The following is a 7901-nucleotide window of genomic DNA, read 5'->3' as shown; positions in this document are numbered from 1 at the left end:
AAGATTTTCCTTAAACAAGTAAAGTAGAACCTTAATGCTACATGTTTACATCTCAGGCAACTTCTAATTCTAATAAATGAGGTGAAATTTAAGTGTTTCTAAATCCAAATCTCAGGTTTTGTGAATTCACCCATATATGGTCTTGGAAAAACAAAGTGAAATTTAACTATTTCCAAATCTTAAGTTCTTTTATTTCACTCATATTTGGTGTTGGAATATTTTAAGAAAACGGGAAGAATTTCTTTTAGCTGCATTCAAATTTTCCAGAAATAATATTAAATTTCTCCCTGACTAAAATTCTCTGTGAAATGGCCTTGGGATTGAAAATATTGTAAATATTTTTAGGGAAACAACTCAAAAAATGTTTCCCATATTAGAGTTCTTTGATACTCGGAAGTAAAAATATATTCTATTTTCTAATGCAAATGTCTAATAGGGTCTGCCTAGAAAGTAATAAGGAAATTAGGTAGATGCGCTAGATGGACTCAATAATTTCGAATGAATAATGACTTCACATAAATCATAGATTAAATTTTATAAATATATAAATTAGAAGCATCAACTAAAGAAGAAGTCTCAACGACTTTGATATATTCTTAATTTAGTTGAATGAGGCCAGGAATAACATTGACCATAGGGTGTTGAAAATCACATACTTTTCTTCTGGTTGGATAGATTTAGAACTAAAAATCAATAATTTTCTTGCTTGCATAACTTGGAAAGATTTTTGTATATGAAGTCTCAAACTTATTGAATAGTATGATTTATTCCTTATAATGTTGAGATATGTTGTGATACCACTTTCTAGTAACCTAAAAACTTCGTATGAAAATTTAGTTGTGAATTTTACTTGCAAAAGATAAAAGTGCAAATATAGATTAATTGTACCTTGTGTATAATTTTCTTGAAATTCTACTACTTCTTGAATGAATAAATATGAAACTAATTGTTGCACCAAGACACATAATTTCTCTACCAATTTGTGGTGGAATAGAACAGAAATAAAACAGAGTCATACTATATATAAAAAAAAAAAAACTAAAGTTTCTAGGGAACCCAACTAGGAAAACCCTTTGTTAGCTGTAGAAATTTTAAATACTATCCATATTAGATTTTGAGTCACTTTCTTCAAGACTAGGTTCATCGGTGCTTATTGCTTTCCATATTCATTTTCATAAGCATGAGGGTTGTTTTCCGTCAAATCAGAATAGCTAGAACGTGTCTCTTTTATTTCAGAAAGCTGATTAGGATCAACTTCATCCAAGAATCCCCTAGAAGGCTCATCAATAGTAAGAACAGAGGTCTCTATTTTTATTTCATCACATGCATCCACAATAGTAATTGATTTTTCTTCATTTATGTCACAGTCATTTTCAATGTTCAGGAGTATGTTCAAGATTCAACTTCGTAAAAGTGGGAACATATTTATTATTACAAATTTTCTTCTCCTCTACACAAGTCTTCTTGTAATCCTTACCAAAAATCCTCAACCAAGTCTCATCAATTTTCCATTGATTGGATTTGTGATCAGAGATATGGTCAAACATTTGTTCATTATCGCCATTATATATTTCATCTTCATGCCCATGAAGACAACGATAGTAACATACTATTGATTGACATAATTTATCAATAAAACTCCACTCATTCTCTACCATAGTATTTCCACCTGTATTCATAGTCTATAGGGCCTCTTCAGCTATAGGGTCATCACCATAAGATAACTTGTTAAACCAACAATACTTGACCTTTTTATAGAGTCAATATTTTCATCAAATACTTCATCATGGGTTTGATCTAGTGTGCCTCCTTTACCATCTTCAAATCTCCTTTATTTATATGGAATATTATCACAATCATATTTATATAGATGTTCCTTTCCCTCCTCTGGGAAAGCATGCACATAATAATAGTTTGGAGGAACCTCAAGGGTCTCTTTCAAATTTTGCATATTGTTATCTTTAAGATGGGCCAAAACTTCTGAAAATGCATCATAGTCTTCAATGGTAGATTCATAATATTATAAAAGCCCTTGAAGACCTTTCTCTTGCAAGGTTGTTAATAGGTATTCATAAGTGACTTCAAAACTCCGAAGTATTAGACCCAAATGGTTGAGAAATTCTGGAATGGAAACCTTGAGAGAGGATATGCATTTTAGATTGCAGGAATACCTTACCTAGTCCATTTTCTTTTTCCCTGAAGATTATCAAAATAATATTAGTAAAATGTCCTTATGTATTTCATTGAATGTGATAACCCGATCACATTTTACCCTTTGTAAAATATTCTGAAAGAAAGAAAAGAAATATTTTATCCCATTATGGTAACTTCATAGGAGAGTTTAGTAACCTAGTAACCACCTCTAGTTAGATTAAGGGGGTGTGTTACAAATGAATTCAAAACAGTCACAAGCATTTCTGTATCTTACTTGAATGCATTGCTCTCTGAATGATGAAACATAACATTTATGTTGATGAGAAGTCTAGGTACACGTTATGCACATAATCATCTAATATTTTGAGACAATTGAGCATAAGATTTGAAGTGGCACACTATGAAAGTGGGTGGCTACCATATTTTCTTTAAAAGTAGGTATACATACCATGCGAGTCTTGATTTATCATCCTCATCATGCATGATATGTTTTCAACTGGAAAATAATTCCCTTAATTGAATGGATATGGATTTCTTGCATGATCTCCAGGAAAGTATTACCTTAATTAATAGAATAATCTATAATTCCATCCCTTACTCTTCATATTTGGTACATAAATACATAAAAACTTAAAGGCTTAGTTAAATTGAAATACTTGGATGTAGTTGTTTTGGTATATACATAAGCTTCCAAGGAATAAGTTCAATGTGGGAATTTTTATGTTCCAGACGGTGATTATGTCCTTAATAATGTAAGAATGTACTATTCTCATGGCCTCTATTTTTGAGGCTAAATTATGTATTGGGGCAATGAAATGGAAATTGTTTCTCCCCAGAAGCTTTGATTATGAATATTTACTATCATGTTAAGGAATTATCAATTCTCGAGTGTTCCTTCTTGGCCCCTCACACTACTATTACACTCCAAGGCATGCTATCCCAAAGGCTACAGTATACAAAATGCCTCTAGGAGACCTGCCAATTGACTTAGAAGTTAAGACAAACAATATTACACCACTCATTTTAAAATGCACAAATATGTTTTACCTTATCTCAAGAGCATTTCCCAATAATTGTTTAAAAAAGACCGGGTTCTTTGAGCTCAATATGCATTTCATTATTTTTTGTAGACATGCACATTAATTTTCTCACTGAACTATTTCGAAAGGGAATCTTCTAAGTTGTGACCATGGAAAGTAATTCTATTTATTTGATTCCTTTCATGTTTGAATAAGGAAATTAGAGAAAAAAAAAAAAAAAAAAAACCATGAAACCAACGAAATGTAGTTCATTATGAATTCACTACATACTGCTAATAATTAAAATGCATGATGCATTTGTGTACATTCTTAGAAGATACATATGTATACCATTCATCCTAATAATGTGTATATTCATTAACATTACTGCAGAGTATTCCAAGTTGAGATGAGTCCTACACAAATCACTAAACTGTAGAACGAATGAAGAAGCCACCATCAAGGGTTGATATTATCTAGTACAACTTTGATGTGATATTCTTTGATGTCACATAAAATTCATGAAGTTGGCAATCAAATGTATCAAAATATGGATTCAAGCCACTACTTATGTACTATTTTCTAATAAAATATGCTTCCAATGAACTGTGCTTTAATTTCCAGCAAAAATATGAACCTTCGAAATCTTAGATGGTTATTTTGAGCATCATATCAAACATATGTAAGTGGTTAATACAATACTATTTTCAACTAATGAACTAAGCAATTCGTGTTGTCAACTTTGTTAATGAAAATAAATAGTGCACTTGGTGTTTGAATGTGTAATAGTAAATTCCCAATTCCACATATATAAGTTATAATACACTGTGGATTGAAAGTGAATATGCATCACACTACTTTGTTGTGGAAACACATGGAACCACTTGTAATATTTCCCATCCATACTTATTTTTGATAATCCTAATAGGGAAGATGAATGATTCTTTTTCTCTCATTGGCAAAAACAAATTCCCACTTTAGCCTCCAAAAGGTGAACAATGGCATAACTCTGAGGTAGTTCCAAATCTAAGAGAGGGTCGAGAGCACAAGATACCAAGAGTAGTACTTTGCAGCACACATGGTAGTCAAGTTTGATGCCATACTTGACACTACTGTGGATAAAAATTGTTGGAGGGGCCCACCAATTTTTTGAGTTTTAAGATTTTTTTTCCTTTATTTTTTTCCCATGTGAAAATCATGCCTTATTGAAATCTTGGGGAATTTTTGCAGTTCGGATACCTATTTTGGGGGAACTCAACAATTTTGTAAGTGGGAAGAACCTAGATGAATTGGGTTCCTTGGGTTATCCACAGATTGTGTATCCATGTAAATTTTCTGGATGGTTTCAAGTCATACATGTTTGATTAATTAGGCTATTTAGCTTAAATACTTTGAAGTAAGTTGTTAGCAAAATTGTGTATTGGTCTGAAACTATTGTGAACTTCTGTCATGTTATACTACATAATTTTTGTAGCGTTATTTTACAACTACCCTATTTAACAAATTTTGTATAATAACTCATGAAACAAAAAGATTAATTACTTTGATTTTTGGTTTATTAAGATCCCTGAATAGAACAATAATTCATTTCTATGATTTCTTTTTGATAGATGTAGGGTTCATTTTCTCTCTTGTGCTTCTTCATTGTAGTGAATGATATGAAAGGGAATTATGAAAGTAGGAAAGATTAATTTCATTCTTTTCTAGGTCATGTTCTTTAACTTCTGACATCAAGACATTCACAAATATATTTGGAATATTGAGAAACAGGTTGCTAACAATGTGAATAAATTATTGGTTGTAATAAAGAAAATATCAGTGAGAGAAAGAGGGCTGGTTTACTATTCTTAAAAAAAAACAAAAAGAAATGGATAGTATTTGTATTAAAAATATGGTGCATCCAAGCTAGTCAACATAGTAATAGAAAAAAACATGTTGTCTCTTGAAACAGAAACCATCATAACCATTAGACAATCTGCATAAAGTATAAATAAGTGTATATCGTCCTTCATAGAGGATTTCAAATGTTTCTACTAGTATAAAATCTAAAAAAGACAACCAAAATAAAAAAGCATGATACTAATGAATCCCATGCTTGTTGTGCATATCATCTTCACTATTATATATATATATATATATATATATATATATATATATATATATAACTGGGTAACTTATATTATCAAACATTGCTAAACATCACTAGTAAAACATGCATAATGTTTTCAGGTTTTAGACTAGGTGCATAGGTCCAAATAACAACGCTCAGTAGAACTTCCTCTTGGTAGTACTTTGCAACACATTGGGTAGTAAACTTTGATGCCTTGTTTGACAATACCTGAAGGGAAATTAATGTTTTTGAAGTCTTTAACCCACTTATCTGTATGCTTTTTAATTATTTGAGGCCTTGCAGCCCAGTGAGACATTCTTATACCCAGTTGCAACCAATCATTTCAATATAATTTTTTTCTTAATTGTGGTCCCACACCTCATCTTGACTATATTATGGCTTCCTTTGTCAGTAAGCATGATCATAATATTTAAATATAATTATATTTACACTATATCTAAATTAAAAAAAGTTTCCATAGATTCCAAATAGACATTTCTTTTCAGTTTTCTAAGAGTGTGGAATATAGAAATCAATAATGGAATGACACTCACACCTTTTTTAAATTACTAAAGATTTTTAAGAATTCGAAAGTGTAAGGGTTGTGTATAATACTATATGGTATAGCTTGTTATGCTTATAATCTTGAAGAAATTACAAAGGTTTATGGTGAATTCTAATTGCTATATACATTTGCTTCGTTATTGAGTGTATATTGTTTATACCATGGCATCTACAAACATTAATAACAAACCATACAATGTATATGAAAACATGGAAAATTTTGACATTATCATGGATAGGAATTTACATGTCTTTAGGAGGATACAAATGGATTAAGGAGCTTTTAAGGTTCAATTTATTGTAGAGGATGAAATTTGGAGGATAGTCTAGGTGAAAAGGATCATAGTAAATTATTATAGATATGGTCAGTGAAGACCTCCTCATCTGAGCTCAGGTTCACAACTAGTGCCAACCTCAAAATTCATTGAGAGAACATTTTTGTAGAGGGGAGTAATTTGAGCCATGAGTATCACTAAATCAAAATCAAAGATAAATCAAATAACAACTCAAACAATAAGAACCAAATATTTTCCATTTTATTTTGCATGGATTCCATGATTTTAGTCCTCTAGTACAAATGATGTCTCCATTAGAGTACTCCAAGCTAAGATACATTGTCGAAAAAGCATACTAAAAGACTAAAACTAGGATATCCTATTTTAATTGATCCAAAAGTACCTGAAGCCTTATAAAAATTTTTTAGTGTGGAAAAATATATATTTAACTATTTAAAAAAAAACTTATCAGGAAAGTTGTTAACAAATAAAACCATCGACAGATAAGGCCTAGTTATAGTTTGAAGTAAGACTGATAAACACTACTGGAAAAAACATGAGAGGCAGTAATAAAGAGAAGAAAAGAAACAACTTCCACAGTGCCAATAGAGATCTTCTCAATGTCCAAATTCCAAGTGAAAAGTGTGTAATAACAGAAAATTAAACTCGCACCATCCTCAATATGAAAGATAAGGAAATATGAAGAAATATTCCTCCTATATCTTCTAGAATTGACATGAGAAAAAAATTGGTGTTGTACTTGCCAAAAAATAGCATAAACATAAACTACTATTCCCCAGTTTGGATGTCCTATTTAAGATTTTAATAAAGAATACGTAACAGGAGCTATAATAATCTAGCACTCTCAAGTGACCAATTATGAGAAGACGAGAAAGGTTATTGTTACATATTATCTATGAGAACATCAATAAAGATTATATTCTTCAAGATGTGAGAGAAACTTTATTTAACACTTGATGGGGGCTCATAATCTGGATCATCAGAGCTGTCTTCCTCTGGTAAGTTATCAAGCCATGACATGTAAGATTGGCCATGAAAACCTCCAACCTTCGATCTTTGCCCTGAAATTGAGATACACGTCACCTACATGTGCAAAAAAAGGAAACCACCTACATCCTCTTCATATATGATTATTGGTAGAAACAAGACCAGATGAATGGTACATACTCTGAAATATTAGAGCTCTTTTTACAATATTCCTAGCATAAAGTTGTTGGCCAACTTTGCTGTCCATTTCCAGTAGCTTGCATCCTTTGTGATAAACATCAACAGCACCTTGATTCCCATCCAGATTAGATTCTAATGTTTTCATTTTCTCTTGTATTTCCAGTAGCATTTTATAATTCAGTTGTTCATAGTCTCTGCAAATCAAAATGTAGCTTCAGTACTCATTAGTTACTAATTGCCAAAAAAGGAAAAGAAAATTCTGGATTTTGCAGACACAGAAAGGGATGCATCAGGGAGACAGAATGTAAACCTGTATCTAATAAAAGAAAAGATAAGATGAAGAATGGCAATGGATACAAATTTGTTGGGTTGTGTTATATTCTTTCCACGACTAACCGACGTAGTGAACTAGGGGGTTAGAGGTGGGACGGAGCCCCCTTCATTGCACTGACTGTGCAGTGGGGGCACCACATGGGGGGCAGAAGCCCCTCCTGTCTAGCGGGTTTGAGGGGGTTGGGTAGCCCCCTTCTATGGAGTCTGAGGCAGTGGCCCTGAATTTTTTTTTTGGGACCCTATATTAGGTTAGGGGAA

At 31.9% G+C, this 7901-nt stretch overlaps 1 long non-coding RNA gene across 1 annotated transcript; it reads right to left on the bottom strand.

The window, feature by feature from the left end:
• Positions 1–7047: 7047 nt before the first annotated feature.
• On the bottom strand, positions 7048–7665 carry LOC149158676 (uncharacterized). Its single transcript, XR_016261075.1, has 3 exons — positions 7621–7665; positions 7311–7504; positions 7048–7204 (listed from the first exon to the last, which is right to left on the bottom strand). It is a non-coding gene; the product is annotated as an uncharacterized LOC149158676 (long non-coding RNA).
• Between the last annotated feature and the right edge of the window lie 236 nt (positions 7666–7901).

Source organism: Pinus tabuliformis, chromosome 5_2 (assembly GCF_031772625.1).
Source record: "Pinus tabuliformis cultivar Carrire ecotype Pingquan chromosome 5_2, CPIR1, whole genome shotgun sequence".
NCBI classification, from domain to species: Eukaryota; Viridiplantae; Streptophyta; class Pinopsida; order Pinales; family Pinaceae; genus Pinus; species Pinus tabuliformis.
The sequence above is the reverse complement of the archived record's forward strand: the minus strand, read 5'-3'. Positions and strand labels throughout refer to the sequence as shown.